Source organism: Rhinopithecus bieti, unplaced genomic scaffold (assembly GCF_001698545.2).
Source record: "Rhinopithecus bieti isolate Rb0 unplaced genomic scaffold, ASM169854v2 scaffold_5216, whole genome shotgun sequence".
Taxonomy (NCBI): Eukaryota; Metazoa; Chordata; class Mammalia; order Primates; family Cercopithecidae; genus Rhinopithecus; species Rhinopithecus bieti.
Genome location: NW_016805021.1, coordinates 1744309 through 1761069, shown reverse-complemented (window position 1 = coordinate 1761069; position 16761 = coordinate 1744309). Strand labels below are relative to the sequence as shown.

The 16761-nt window shown below is 42.1% G+C and overlaps 1 protein-coding gene and 1 pseudogene across 1 annotated transcript in view; one reads left to right on the top strand and one right to left on the bottom strand.

Annotated features, from left to right (window-relative positions):
- The window catches only part of SPZ1 (spermatogenic leucine zipper 1), a 36833-nt gene that overhangs the window by 9473 nt on the left and 10599 nt on the right, over positions 1–16761 (bottom strand). The gene's annotated exons all lie outside the window — the stretch shown is intronic.
- On the top strand, positions 14948–16013 carry LOC108528912 (RNA-binding motif protein, X-linked 2 pseudogene; annotated as a pseudogene).

Below are 16761 nucleotides of genomic sequence, written 5' to 3'. Positions count from 1 at the left end.
ACACCTGCAATCCCAGCACTTTGGGAGGCCGAGGCGGGCGGATCACCTGAGGTCAGGAGTTTGAGACCAGTCTGGCCAATATGGTTAAACCCCGTCTCAACTAAAAACACAAAAAAATTAGCTGGGTGTGGTGGCCGGTGCCTGTAGTTCCAGCTACTGGGGAGGCTTAGGCAGGAGATTCGCTTGAACACAGGAGGCAGAGGTTGCAGTGAACCGAGATCGCACCACTGTACCCCAGTCTGGGCGACACAGCGAGACTCCGTCTCAAAAAAAAAAAAAAAAAAAAAAGTAAGTTTGTTTTTGTATGTGAACTGAATGCTTGACAGTTCTATGCCAGGAAACTCACACTAGGACTCAAAATGGTCCCCATTAAGGTCTTAAAGGGTGCTTGCAATGGTTCCAGTTTACAAAGGGACTAAGCTTATGTAGGACTTCATTCTCTCTGTGGCATTTTCTCTCTCTTTATGACCATTTCTATCCAGTGTCCTTTTAAGGTCAAGGGCTCCTAAACAAGATCTCTGGCTTAGAACAGATCTATAGAGAGAACAGCTAACTGTTGGTGACCTAATTCTCTTACCACTTACCGCTTACGCTGAAGCCAGAAACAGATGTGAACAATAAGTTATTCTTTTCTTGAACAAAGATATTTTGAAAGAGGATGAAAAATATGACTAAGATATTTTTTGAGTTATATGAACAAACTGGGTGAGTTATTTTTAAAATACCTCAACTGGAGGCAGTATATCATGTGTTCATCCCAAGATTAAGAAGCATGGCCCAAGACTAAGAGGTGGAGTTTGTAGCTTCTTTCGGGCCTGGAAAGGTAACAGAAAACTATAGGGACCACCTGGTGGCAGAGGACCAGAGAACATGGGCATGTTCTAAAGTCAGTGGGGAAGATTAGGTGAGAATTGTCCTTGAAGCTGCTTGCAGCCTCAGTGCCCATCAGACAGCAGCTCTGCAGAGCCACCGAAGCGACCACCTAGGACAAAGGGCCAGCCCCTACGCCGCTATTTTCTGAGACCTAGGAGCCCAGAATTCTTGTGTAATTCCATTGAGGTAAAGAAGGAGCCCCTAACTAACTGAGGCTGACTTTGTCCCTCAGTTTCACCTCAAAGCAGATTAAGTTTGATTTAGGGAAATAAGGCTCTGTGGCTTTTTGCATCCTACTGTTTAGTACCCACTAAATATGGTTTTGGTTTTTTGGGTTTTTTTTTTTTTTTTTTTTAAGACAGCACTGCCCAGGCTAGAGTGCAATGGCACAACCAGGGCTCACTGCAGCCTCAACTTTCTGGGCTCAAGTGATCCTCCTGCCTCAGCCTTCCTAGTACGTAGGACTACAGGTGTGTGCCACCACGCTTGGCAAAATTGTTTTAAAAAAATTTTAGTAGAGATGGGGTTGCACCGTGTTTCCCAGGCTGGTCTTGAACTCCTGGACTCAAGTGATGCTTCCGCCCTGGCCTTCCAAGATGCTGGGATTACAGACCACTGCACCAAGCCACTAAATATGGTTTTAAATTTCTCAGTAAAGAAAGCTGGAATAGAGTAGGAATACTGCTGTCTGTATGAGTATTCCCAACTACCCTGTTTAGCATTTTCTCTTCCTGGAGTGTGGTGATCAGTAAATCCTAAATACTGTAATGAGCACAAGATGTGTTTTCGCCCCTCTCTACTGTTTAGCTTTTTTTTTTTTTTTTTTTTTTTTTTTTGACGAAGTCTTGCTGTGTGGCTGAAATGCAATGGTGCAATCTGGGCTCACTGCAACCTCCACCTCCTGAGTTCAAGCCATTGTCCTGCCTCAGCCTCCTGAGTAGCTGGGATTATAGGTGCCCGCCACCACACCCGGCTGATTTTTGTATTTTTAGTATAGACAGGGTTTCACCAAGTTGGCCAGGCTGGTCTCAAACTCCTGACCTCAGGTGATCTGCCTGCCTCGGCCTCCCAAAATGCTGGCATTACAGGTGTGAGCCACTGCACCCTGCCAATTTTTGTGTTTTTTGTAGAGATGGGGTTTCACCATGTTGGCCAGGGTGGTCTGGAACACCTGACCTTAAGTGATCTGCCCACTTCAGCCTCCCAAGGTGCTGAGATTACAGGTGTACACCCACAGAGACACACACACGACAGCTAAACAGTTAAAGAAAAGTATGCAGTAAATGGAAAAAGGGACACTTTATGTGCCTGCTTCCCCATTAAGGTCTTACAGGGCACTTGCAGTGGTTCCGGTTTATAAAGGGACTAAGCTTATGTAGGACTTCATTGTCTCTGTGGCATTTTCTCTCTCTTTATGACCATTTCTATCCAGTGTCCTTTTAAGGTCAAGGGCTCCTAAACAAGACCTCTGTCCTTTGTTAGCTTGATGTCAGTAAATTTCCTCATATGCTTTTTTCCAAAATGGAATTTTCATCCTTTTAATCTGTTTTTGCAGTTTTGCTGATGGCCTGTATCCCCATTGAGTTCCTTTCTGAGCTTTTCTTGTTGCCTCTATATTTGAAACTGGAGACATTGAAACATCTCTTGGAATAAGAATAACACTATTATGCCAGGTGCAGTGGTGCACGACTGTAGTCCCAGCTACTATGGAGGCTGAGGGAGGAGTGCCTGAGACCAGGAGTTTAAGGCTGCAGCAAGCTATAATCGCACCTGTGAATAGACACTGCACTTCAGCCTAGGCAACATAGTGAGACTCCATCTCTAAAATACAAAACAAAAAAAGGATAACTCTATTAATTTTGTATATATAGACTCAGTGGACTCTGTGGCTGTTCAGATCCAGACAAAGGACTGTCTTTAGATCAGCAAGTTTTGAAAGTAGAGAAAGGATATTCAGTCACCCCTAAAAAACACTAGTGGTGATCACATTGTCATTTGTGTAACCTTTGCCCATTAAACTGAAAGCAAAGACTCTTCCTTTGACCATGTTAAGACAGAAAAAGAAGATGGCCATCTACAAGCCTAGGAGGGAAGCCCCTGAAGAAACCAGCTATGATAACACCTTGATCTCAGGTGTCTGGCCTCCAGAATTGTGCGAAAATAAATTTCTGTTTTGTTTTTTTGACGGAGTCTCGCTCCGTTGCCCAGGCTGGAGTGCAGTGCTATGATCTCGGCTCACTGCAACCTCCGCCTCCCAGGTTCAAACAATTCTCCCACCTTAGCCTTCTGAGTAGCTGGGATTACAGGCACCCACCACCAGGCCCAGCTAATTTTTGTATTTTTAGTAGAGATGGGGTTTCGCCATGTTGGCCCGGCTGGTGTTGAACTCCTGACCTCAGGTGATCCACCTGCCTCGGCCTCCCAAAATGCTGGGATTACAGGTGTGAGCCACCATGCCTGGCCAAATTTCTGTTTTTTTTTTAAAAAAAGGCAATTCCTTAACTCCCATTCTTTCTCTTTCTCTTCTTGGGAAAGACCTCATTTACTGTTTGTATTCCCCCACCTTGACCATAGCTGCCATGCAGTTGGGATTTCAGCCAGTTACTCCATTAAACTGATTTTAACTGCTCTTGGTAATGTCACAATGACCTCCAACTTCCAAATTCAGTGGATATTTTCCATTCTCATCTTATGTGGTCTTTCAGCATTTGACAAACCTGACCACTCATTCCTCCCTGAAGCAGTCTTTCTTTGATTCACCTGGAAGCTTCTTCATGTCTCCCTTGAACTCTTCCATTTTTATCAGATTATTGCATTTTGGAGGTCCTCAAAGCTCTCTGAATTCTCCTTTCATGATGTCACACTAGTCTAAATGATTGTGTCCACTACCATGGTTTAATGACCACTTATGTGCTGATGACTCCCAAAGTCATATCTCTAGGCCAGGCTCTGCTTCTGAACTTAGCATCACGTATGCAACTGGTTGCTGGACATGGTCAAGAACTATGAATGGCCTGAGATCTTACCTTAGTTTCAAGTTAACTAATTAATCTGACACAATTTTATAAGCTCTGCCAGAAGACGTCAGACTCTTGAGTCAAAAACAAAGGGCGGGCCAGGTGCAGTGGCTCACGACTGTAATCCTAGCACTTTGGGAGGCTGAGGCGGGTGGATCACCTGAGATCAGGAGTTTGAGACCACTGTGGCCAACATGGTGAAACCCCGTCTATACTAAAAATATAAAAATTAGCCAGGCATGGTGGCACACACCTGTAATCCCAGCTCCTCTAGAGGCTGAGGAAGGAGAATCACTTGAACCCTGGAGGTGGAGGTTGCAGAGGTGGAGGTTGCAGCGAGCTGAGATTGCACGACTGCACTCCAGCCTGCGCGACAGGAGCGAGATTCCATCTCAAAAACAAAACAAAACAAAACAAAAACAAAGGGCTTTATTATTCACAGAAGAGGAAGCATGACCTTCATGTTTGCATCTGTGCATTTACCCCCAAGACTCCACAGTGGCGATGGAAAGGTGGACTGAGGTAGATGCTGCACAGTCTGTGGGTTTGTCTTACAGCCAAGGGACTCTGAACTTACCTGAACTTAGGAAGTCCCGATCTTTTTTTTTCTTTTTCTTTTTTTTTTTTTTGGCAGAATCTCAACCCTGTCACCCAGGCTGGAGTGCAGTGGCACGATCTTGGCTCACTGCAACCTCCACTTCCTAGGTTCAAGCGGTTCTCCTGCCTCAGCCTCCTGAGTAGCTGGGATTACAGATGCCTGCTGCCATCCCAGCTAATTTTTGTATTTTTGGTAGAGACAGGGTTTCACCATGTTGGCCAGGTTGGTCTCGAACTCCTGACCTCAGGCGATCCACCCACCTTGGCCTCCTAAGGTGCTGGGATTACAGGCGTGAGCCACCATGCTTGGCCCCCTCTCTTTTTTTTTTTTTTTTTATACAATGTCTTGCTCTGTCACATAGGCTGGAGTGCAGGGGCATGATCACGTCTCACTGCATGCAGCCTTGACCTCCTCAGGCTCAAGTGATCATGTTACCTCAACCTCCTGAGTAGCTTGGACTACAGGCATGAGCCAATACATCCAGCTAATTTTTGTATTTTTTGTAGAGATAGGGTTTCACCATGGTGCCCAGGCTGACCTTGAACTCCTGGGCTCAAGTGATCCACCTGCCTTATCTTCCCAGAGTGCTGGTATTACAGGCATGAGCCACTGCACCCGAACCTGAACTCTCAATATTTTAAAGGAGCTGATATCTAACCTACCCAATCTTTACCCTGGAGAGAAACATTATTGGAGAAATATCTTGGATGGTAAAAAAAAAAATCCTGCTGTCTTCCCTGGAGGGAAATGCTATTTCAATCTTTCAAGGCTGTTCACCACACAAACACCTTTCAAGGAGGTTGTCCGGAAAATAAAAAGCTGCCACAGTAACTCCAAAACCCATGAAGAATTGTCTCCCAACAGATATTTCTCCATGTTTCTTTAACATATACTTCACCTAATACCTGGCATAAAACAGATGCTTAGTAAAAAATTGTTGATTAACATGCCGAAGGAAAACTAATGTTTAAGGAAGAGAGTCAAAGGTATCAAGCATCACATAGAGATAAAATAAAAGAATAATTGGAAAATGCCACTGAATTCAACACTGAGAAAGTCACATCAGTAAAAATTTAAAGCAGCAGATGAGGAGCCTATGTAAGACGAGGTGTGGAGGAAAAAATATGAGAGCTGACATTCTCATCAAAAAAGTAAGCGGTCAAAAGTTATTGTTCATAACCTATGAAATAAGAAATGGATATCAAAGTGTGTTGTTTATAGCTGCAGAGGTTGACCAGAGGAGGAACTGAGAACAATTACATAGCTTTTTTGGAGGGGAATATAATGGAATTAAATCTTCATCTTTCCCATTGGGAAGTCAAAAGCCAGTGTCTAAATTTCTTTACTCAAGAGATAGCAGTGTGAACAACTTACAAAATGGAAGTGGCCAAAGGAAGAATAAAGAACAGAAACAGTTACAGCCAGTGGCTACTGGACAATAGAACTGATGGGGGAAAATGGGCGTGGGAGACTATTGCTTCCTATCATAAACTAATCTGTAGCTCAGTTTCCTCATCTGTAAAATGGAGATAATCATGCCTGCCTTAGAGATTATTGTGAGGGTTAACTGAGCTAACACATGTAGAGGGCAAAAAATGACACTAGACACACAACAAGCATTCAATTTATTTTTTATTGTTTTAGCCCTTTGCATATATCACTTTGATAAAAATTTTAATTTAAAAGGTGAGAAATTACAACTATTAAATGTGAACTACTTTTTCCAGACTCTAGCTAGAACAGGATGTGGGTTATAAGAGCTATCGTTTTGTTTTGTGTTAAGATTAGAGACTATTGAATTTGCTTGTTGACTGAAGGATAGGAATCAATAGCAAAAAACATGTTGAAGGTACAAGAGAGAAGTAACTGACAAGGTCTCTGAGGAGGTAGGAGGGTGTGTAATTCAGAGCACAGGTTGAGATTTTTGTGTGGAGAAAACAAGTGTCAGTTCTGAGGACAAAAATAATGGAGTTGCAAGATTATGAAATTAGGGGCTATGACTCATTCATCTTTAGAACTTCAGGGTTTAGCCTAATGGTAGGGCTGAGAAGATCTCACTATACACTCCTTTTGAACCCTTTTTAATTTTATATACATGTATAAGTACCACCTATAAAATAAAGAATGAGACTTGAATTATCCAGCAAACCATCATATACAAATCTGCTTTGTGCCGGGCTTGGTGGCTCAAGCCTGTAATCCCAGCACTTTGGGAGGCCGAGACGGGCGGATCACGAGGTCAGGAGATAGAGACCATCCTGGCTAACATGGTGAAACCCCGTCTCTACTAAAATACAAAATCTAGCCGGGCGAGGTGGCGGGCGCCTGTAGTCCCAGCTACTCCGGAGGCTGAGGCAGGAGAATGGCGTGAACCCTGGAGGCGGAGCTTGCAGTGAGCTGAGATTCGGCCACTGCACTCCAGCCTGGGCGACAGAGAAGACTCCGTCTCAAAAAAAAAAGACAAAAACAAAAACAAAAAAAACACAAATCTGCTTTGTTTAAAATCTTCTAATTTATTGCTTCTCGGCCTTTTGGCTAAGATCAAGTGTAAAATCTTCTAATTCATAATTCTTATTCCCTTCTTCTTTATCACTTGGATTTTGACCCTATGTCTATTTTTCCATATACATGTATATACATAGATACATGTATATATACACATACGTACACACACACATACATATATATGCATACGTACATATATACATATACATATACATATGTATGCATATTGACATATATAATACATCTACACACACATATACACTTTTTTTTTTTTGACACAGGGTCTCACTCTGTTGCCCAGGCTAGAATGTGGTAGCACCCTCATGGCTCACTGGAACCTCAACATCCTGGGCTCATGTGATCCTCCTGCCTCAGCCTCCTTAGTAGCTCCTTAGTACCGTGGTGGCATGTGCCACCATGCCCCATTAAATTTTGTATTTTTTTGTAGAGATGGGGTCTCCCTATGTTGCCCAGACTGGTCTTGAACCCCTGGCCTCAAATGATCCTCCAGCTTGGGTCTCACTAAATACATATATTTAGAGATAGGGTCTTGCTCTTTTGTCCATGCTCTGTTGCCCAGGCTGGAGTTCATGGCACTTGTGCCCAGGCATGATTGCAGCTCACTGTAAGCTCAACCTCCTGGGCTCAAGCAATCTCCCACCTCAATTTCCTCAGTAACTGAGTACAAGCATGTGCCACCATGCCAGGATAATTTTTTGTCTTTTGTTTTGAGACAGGGTCTCACCTCTATCACCCAGGCTGGAGTGCGGTGGTGTGATCTCAGCTCACTGCAGCCTCGACTCTCTGGGCTAAAGTGATTCTCCCACCTCAGCCTCTTGAGTAGCTGAGACTACAGGTATGCACTACCATGCCTGGCTAATTTTTGTATTTCTTGTAGAGAGAGGGTTTTTCCATGTTGCCCAGGCTGGTCTCAAATTCCTGACCTCAAGTGATCTGCCCACTTTGGCCTCCCAAAGTGGTGGGATTACAGGCACAAGCCACCACAACTGGCTAATTAAAAAAAAAATTTTTTTTTAGTAGAGACAAGGTCTCACTGTGTTGCCCAGGCTGGTCTCAAACTCTTGGCCTCAAGCAATCCTCCCACTTTGGCCTCCTAAAGTGTTGGGATAGGCTAGAGGTGGTGGCTTACATCTGTAATCCCAGCACTTTGAGAGGTAGAGACGGGTAGATCACTTGAGGTGAGGAATTAGAGACCAGCATGGCCAACATGGAGAAACCTTGTCTCTACTAATAATACAAAAATAAGCCGGGCATGGTACTGTGCACCTGTAATCCCAGCTATTTGGGAAGCTAAGATAGGAGAATCGCTTGAACCTCGGAGGCGGAGGTTGCAGTGAGCCGAGATCATGCCACTGCACCCCAGCCTGGGCGGGCGACAGAACGAGACTCCATCTCAAAAACAAACAAACAAAACCCAAAAACTTGTTGTATTATTTATTTATTTATTTTTAGACAAAGTCTCACTCTGTCGCTTAGGCTGGAGTGCAGTGGCGTGATCTCTACTCGCTGCAACCTCGGCCTTCCAGGTTCAAGTGATTCTCCTGCCTCAGCCTCCAGAGTAGCTGGGATTACAGGGGCGTGTCACCACACCCAACTCATTTTTGTATTTTTAGTAGAGACGGGGTTTCACCATGTTGGCCAGGCTGGTTTCTAATTCCTGACCTCAAGTGATCCATCCGTCTCTGCCTCCCAAAGTGCTGGGATTACAGGCATGAACCATATGCCTGGCCACAAAACAAGTTTTCCTAGGATTCTATCTTCAGTTCACTACAAGAAGGCTTGTTAGCTTTCATAATGGTTAAATATTCTTGTGAAATTCTTATACTCCCAAGATCCTGCCATGTAGATACTTTTGTTGAATCATGTTGATAAAATTAGATAACAGGATAATAATGGACACTAATTATAATAAAATAATTTAATAACATTTCCTAACATTCTTTAAATATTAGAAAGACGTTTTGAAAATAGTATCTTTTAATATTTACTAAGAGAAAAATTTACCAGTTGCAATAATTATATATTTATGAATTTGATATTGTAGGAAATTTTTGAAAATCTCAAATCAATAATGTAAATTCCCACCTCTGGCCAGGCACGGTGGCTCACGCCTGTAATCCCAGCACTTTGGGAGGCCAAGGTGGGTGGATCACCCAAGGTCAGGAATTCAAGACCAGCCGGGCCAACATAGTGAAGTCCCATCTCTACTAAGAACACACAAAAAAATTAGCCGGGCATGGTGGCACGTGCCTGCAGTGCCCGTAGGCTGAGGCAGGAGAATTGCTTGAACCCGCGAGGCAGAGGTTGCAGTGAGCTGAGGTTGCACCACTGCACTCCAGCCTTGGTGACAGAGCGAGACTCTGTCTAAAAATAAAATAAAATAAATTTCCATCTCAAAAAACTAGAAAAGGAGAGTAAAATAAGCCCAAAGCAAGCAGAAGGAAAGAAATAATGAAGAATAGAAATTAATAAAACTGAAAACAGAAAAAAAAATCAACAACAAAAAAACTAGTTCTTTAAAAAGATGAATAAAATTGACAAACCCCTAGCAAGACCAACAGGGGAAAAAAGTAGAGGAGATGCAAATTGCTACTAACATTAGGAATTAAATAGGGGATATAACTGCAGACCTTGCAGACTTTGAAAAGTTAATAACAGCATAACACAAACAACTCTATACACAGAAATTTGACAACTTAGATAAATTAGCCAATTCCTTGAAAAACACAAACTAGTTTGGGAGCAGTTACTCATACCAGTAATTACAGCACTTTGGGAGGCCAAGGCAGGAGGATCGTTTGAGGCCAGGAGTTTGAGACCAGCCTGGGCAACGTGGGGAAACCCGTCTATGAAAACTTTTAAAAAAAATTAGCAGGCCATGGTGGCACGTGCCTGTAGTCCCAGTTACTCAGAAGGCTGAGGATCACTTGAGCCCAAGAGATCGAGGCTACCGTGAGCTGTGATCACACCACTGCACTCCAGCCTGGGTGACAGGGCAAGACCCTGTCTAAAAAAAACCCACACAAACTATCACAACTCATCGAATATTAGATAGATTATTTAAATAGTCCTGTAGCTAATAAGGAAGTTAAATTCATAACTTAAAATTGTCAGGCCCAAATAGTTTTCACCAGAGATTTCTACCAATGTTTAAAGAAGAATTAACACCAATTCTTCTCAATCTCTTCTAGAAATTAGAAACGAAAGAAACACTTTCCAATTCATTTTTTGTCAATTCATTTCTAAAAACCAATATTACCTTAATACTAAAACCAGACAAAGACAGAAAAGAAAACTACAGACCAATATCCCTTATGAATGTAAAATCACACATTCCTATCAAAACATTAAGCAAACAGAATTCAGCAATATACAAAATTATTCTACTACAACAAACTGGTTTATTTTGGGGATTCAAAGCTGGTTCAATATTTTAAAATCTATCTATATGATCTACCATATTAACAGGCTAAATTTAAAAAATTACATGATCATATCAATTCATGTAGAAAAAGTACTTGAAAAAATTCAAGGCGGGGTATAGTGGCTCACACCTGTAATCCCAACACTTTGGGAGAATGAGGCAGGAGGATCACCTGAGGCCAGGAGTTTGAGACCAGCCTGGCCAATGTAGTGAGACCTTGTCTCTACAAAAAATAAAAAATTAGGCAGGTGTGATTGCACACGCCTGTAATCCCAGATACTCAGGGGGCTGAGCAGGGAGGATTGCTTGAGCCCAGGAATTCCAGGCTGTAATGAGCTATGATTGTACCACTGCACTCCAACCTGAGCAACAGAGGAAGACCCTGTCTTTAAAAGACAAACACAAAACAGTCAACACTTACTCCTTTTTAAAAAGTCTCAGAAATCTGGCAATAGAGAAAAACTTTCCTACTTGATAAAGAATATCTATGAAGAACTATAATTAACCCATATTTAATGGTAAAAGATGGAATGCTTTTCCACGAAGATTGGGGGCAAGGTAAGGATGTCCACTTTTACCACTCTTGTTCAATGTGCTACTGGAAACAGATGATTTCCAAAAATTCAAACATAGAATATCTTTTTAAAAATCTGAAACTTCAACAGTAAAAACACACAAATAATCCTCAGAAGATGAGCAAAAGAGACATAAAGAAACATTAATCTACTGAAGAGAATAAGTGGGTAGCAAATCAACCCACAGAAAAAGTTCATCATTAGTCATTAGAGAAATGCAAGTTAAAACCACAGTGAGATGTCACTACTCATCGCTATTAGAAAGGATAAAATTAAAAGTAGTGGCTGGGCATGGTGGCTCATACCTATAATCCCAGCACTTTGCGAGACCAAGGCAGGAGGGTCACTTGAGCCCAGGAGTTTGAGACCAGCCTTGGTAACATAGTGAGAGCCCGTCTATACAAAAGTTAGCCATGGGTGGTGGCATGCACCTGTGGTCCCAGCTTCTCAGGAGGCTGAGGTGGGAGGATTGCTTGAGCCTGGGAGATTGAGGCTGCAGTGAGCCATAATTGCACTACTGCACTACAGCCTTAGCTTCAGAGCAAGGTGCTGTCAAAGAAAGAAAGAAAAAAAAAGAAAAGACAACCAATAAAAACTGAACATGCAGCTAACATACAACCTAGAAATTGCATTCCTGGCTTTTATCCCAGAGAAATAAAGACATGTTAACACAAAAACTTATAAATATGTGTTTATAGCAACTTTATTTGTAATAGCTGAACAATAGAAATCATCCATATGTCTTTCAATGGGTGAGTGGTTAAATAGTGGTACATTTATGCTATGGAATATTATTCAGCAATCAAAAGGGACATTTTCTTTTTTAAATTGATGGAGAAGAGGCTAGTGCAGTGCTGGCATTCTCCCTCCATTTTTTCTTTTGGCGACATGGTCTTGCTCTGTCACCCAGACTGGAGTGCAGTTGTACAATCACAACTTACTGCAGCCTTAAACTCTTAGGCAATGAAATGATCCTTCTGCTGAATTGCTTGAGCCTGGGAGTCAGAAATTGCAGTGAGCCAAGATTGTGCCATTGCACTCCAGCCTGACCAACAGAGTGAGACTCTGTCTCAAAAAAAAAAGAAAAAAAAAAAAAGAAATGATCCTCCTGCCTCAGCCTCCCGAATAGTTGGGACTACAGCACGTGCCAACATGCCTGGTTAGTTTTTCAAAAAATGTTTTGTAGTGACTGGGTCTCACTGTGTTGCTTAGACTGGTGAACTCCTGGCCTCAAGAGATCCTCCTGCCTCAGCCTCCCAAAGCACTGAGATTTTAGGTGTGAACCCCCGTGCTTGGCACAAGTATAGGTTTTTAATAGGAATTTTAGTTCTCAGTTATAAGAAAATATGTTATATAACACTAGCCTGCTAGTGAATATTCATTCCCATTCCAGATCTTTACTAGCAAGTGGCATGGTCTTGGACAAATGACTTGACCTCTCTTTGCTTCAGTTACTCTGTCAAATAGGTAGATTGGAACAGTGACAGGTGACCAAGAACCCACAATTCTACCCTGAGTGGAATTTCCATCAGTTTCCTGTAATATATTGAATTATTTTCTTTTTTACTGCTTTTCACTTAAAATTTTCTTATTAAAATTCACATTTACATTATTTATATTTTGATTAAAATATTAATTTACTTGTTGCAGAAACACAATTTTATGACACAAAAACATTTAAAACAATTGCCCAATTTGAGGCTCTAAATGTTTAGACATTTCCACATGTTGGCTGATGTATGGAAGAAATTTTCTATTTTATTAGAAATTTAATTGAATAATAATAATTTCTTTTTTTGAGACAAGGTCTCACTTTGTCATCCAAACTGGAGTGCAGTGGCGCCATCTCAGCTCACTGCAGCCTCAACCTCCAGGTTCAAGCAGTCCTCCTGACTCAGCCCCCTAAGTAGCTGGAACTATAGGCACATGCTACCATGCCCAGCTAATTTTTTGTAGTGATGGAGTTGCCCAGGCTGGTCTCAAACTCTTGAGCTCAAGCAATCCACCCACCTTAGCCTCCCAAAGTGTTAGGATTACAGGTGTGAGCCACATGCCTGGCCAATAATAATAATTTATTTATAATAATTTATCTTTGTGTATTGAAGCATCCATTTTATAAACTGAAAAAAAAATCTTTTATAGTTCTGGACAGTTTTAAATGGAATAATATGGTTATATCTGGTTTTAACATGAGATGAATTGAAAAGACATGTTTTTAAAAAAAATAGCACACCCTTCATGTTTAGTGGTGAAAGAGTAGGAAGAAATATTTTCCTTTACTAAAGAAATATCAATTAAATTTAATATATTAGGTCATTTGCTCTGATGATTTTACAATCTCAAATGGAAACAGATTTTAGCCTGGGGGTCAGATGGGGCAAGGATAGACATCTCAGGTAATATTTTCAATGCTATGGCAATTTTAGAGATGTTTTTCTATGCACTTGCCTAGAGCAGAATAAATATGTAAGTCTAGCAGTTTAAATATGTACCTTAAAACTCTACCAACTTAAAATGCAAACAGCTGTTGTAATGCAATAGGAAAATAATCCAATTTTTTAAATGGGCAAGAGGCTTGAAATGTCACTTCACAAATGTATATAAAAGGCTAAAAAGCATATGCAAAAATATTCAGCATGCTAGGCACACTGGTGCGTGCCTATAGTTCCAGCTACTTGGGAGGCTGAGGTGGGAGGCAGGAGGCTCGCTTGAGTCCAGGAGTTCAAGACTAGCCTGGGTAATATAGTGACACCCTGTCTTAAAACAAAACCAAAAAAACCAAAAAGTTTCATTTAAAAAAAAGTTCAGCATCATTAGTCCTTAGAGAAATGAAAATGGAATCCAAAATGAGATATCTCTACACATCCACTAGATTAACTAAAAGTGGCAGATTGACAACACCAAGAATTGACAAGGATTTAGGTAACGACCTCTCATACGTTGCTAGTGAGAGTGTAAAATGGTACACCATTTTGGAAAACAGCCTCACAATTTCTTGCCATGTGACCCAGCAATTACATTCCTAAGTATATACCCAAGAGAAACAAACAAAAAATATCCACATAAGGACTTGCACCTAAATGTTCATAGTGGCTTAATTTATAATATAGCCCAAAACTAAAAAGAACCCAAATGTCCATCAGCAGGGAAATGAATAAATTGTTACCTATTCACACAATGAGAATTACTGATACACACAACAACAGGGATGAAGTTAAAAACATTCAGCTGAGTGAAAAAAAAACCCAGACTAAAAAGAGTCATATAATGTGATTCCATTTCTATTAAGCTCTATAACTGTTAAACTTAACCTATAATTGATAGAAATCAAATTAGCAATTGCCTGGGACAGGGAGTGGAAAAGAGGCATAAGAGACGTTTCCATGCTAAAGGAAATGGTTACTATTTATTTATTTATTTATTTATTTATTTATTTTGAGATGGAGTTTCGTTCTTGTTGTCCAAGCTGGAGTGCAATGGCGCAATCTCGGCTCACTGCAACCTCCACCTCCCAGGTTCAAGTGATTCTCCTGCCTCAGCCTCCTGGGTAGCATTACAGGCGCCCGCCACCACACCCAGCTAATTCTTTGTGTTTTTAGTAGAGACGGGGTTTCACCATGTTGGCCAGGCTGGTCTCGAACTTCTGACCTCAGGTGATCCGCCAGCCTCGGCCTCCCAAAGTGCTGGGATTACACGCGTGAGCCACCTTGCCCGGCCTGGAAATGTTTACTATCTTAACTATAGTAGTGAAGGTTACATAAGACCACACGTTTAAATAGATGTGTTTTACTTTATGTAAATTATAACTCAATAAGGTTGGTAAAACACACACACACACACACACACACACGTGCGCGCGTGCGCCACGAAGTATCACACGGGGGCTACCTCATCCGGGCACTGATACCTGAACGTTGAGCGCGAGCCCGCGGAGATGAACGCTTTAACTAAGGTGAAGCTGATCAACGAGCTGAATGAGGGAGAGGTCAAGCTTGGGGTGGCCGATAAGGTGTCCTGGCACACCGAGTACAAGGACAGCGCCTGGATCTTCCTGGGAGGGCTTCCTTATGAACTGACTGAAGGGGACATCATCTGTGTATTCTCACAATATGGGGAGATTGTTAACATTAATCTTGTGCGGGACAAGAAGACTGGGAAATCCAAAGGATTCTGTTTCCTCTGCTATGAAGACCAGAGGAGCACGATTCTGGCCGTTGACAATTTTAATGGGATCAAGATCAAAGGAAGAACTATCCGAGTGGATCATGTGTCTAACTATCGGGCTCCTAAGAACTCGGAAGAAATGGATGATGTGACCAAAGAGCTCCACAAGGGCTCCCGTGGGGCTCATACCTACTCGTCGAGTTTGTCTGAGAGCTCTGAAGACGAAAAACCAACAAAAAAGTACAAGAAGGAGAAAAAGGAAAAAAAGAAAAGAAAGAAAGAAAAAGAGAAAACTGATCGGTTGGTGCAGGAAGAGCAACCATCCTCTTCGTCACCCAGAAGCAAGACAGTAAAGGAAAAAGATGACCCTGGCCCTAAGCAGCACAGCAGCAAGAACTCGGAGAGAGCTCAGAAGTCACAGCCCAGGGAGAGGCAGAAGCTCCCCGAGGCCAGGACTGCCTACTATGGTGGAGTAGAGGACATAGAGAGGCAGCAGAAGAAGGAGAAACCCAAGCACGAGCACAAGTCCTCAAGTGGGAGGGAGGCAAGAGAAGAAACAACCAGGGATAGGGACAGAGGGCGGAGCTCAGACACATTTTCTAGCCCGTACAACGCGCATTCCGAAGGGTGTAGTCGTAGAACTCGAAGTAGGAGCCGAGATAAATCCCATAGGCATAAAAAGACCCGGCGCTGCTGGGAGTGAGAGTCTTCGAATCCCAGTGACCGCAGGCGTCACTGAAGACTGTGCAGCTGCTCAGTAGATTTGGAAATAATTATGTTTTTTAAATGCAGTAAAATTAAGTTGGGTTGTTACTATTTTTGTATCTAAAACTTTTGGGGCTGGATTCTTTTAATCCCTTGAGCATTAGAGTCATTGAGAGGGCTGCAGTTTCAACAGCTAGATATCCTGGATATTTTTTGCACCATCCATTGTCCATGTACCAGAGCATGTGTCCTAAATTTTGGTTCATAAGTATGGCTTTTGAACCCACAGACCCCAATTGAAGATGGAATTTTCAGGGAAGGGAAAATACCAGATAATTCTATTATTCTAGTCTTTGTGTTCGATGTTTGGAGCCCAGCATCACAGGACCTTTCCAGTTACTAGTTTTGGACAGCTTGATGGGAATAAATGGGTTAGGAATTATTACTATTACTATTATTATTATTATTTTTGAGACAGAGTTTCGCTCTTGTAGCCCAGGCTGGAGTGCAATGGCGCGATCTTGGCTCACTGCAACCTCTGCTTCCCAGGATCAAGTGATTCTCCTGCCTCAGCCTCCCAAGTAGCTGGGATTACAGGCACCTGCCACCACTCCCAGCTAATTTTTTGTATTTTTAGTAGAGATGGGGATTTTGCCATGTTGGCCAGGCTGGTCTCAAACTCCTGACCTCAGGTGATCCACCTGCCTCAGCCTCTCAAAGTGCTGGGATTACAGGCATGGGCTACCGCGCCCGGCTGGGTTAGGATTTTAAAGATCAACCAGCTCCATGCCCAAACCCTCCTATTAAAAAAATTTTTTAATGTCTTTTTCATTAAAACTTTGATTAAAAAACAAAAACAACAAGTATCGGCTTGTGAAT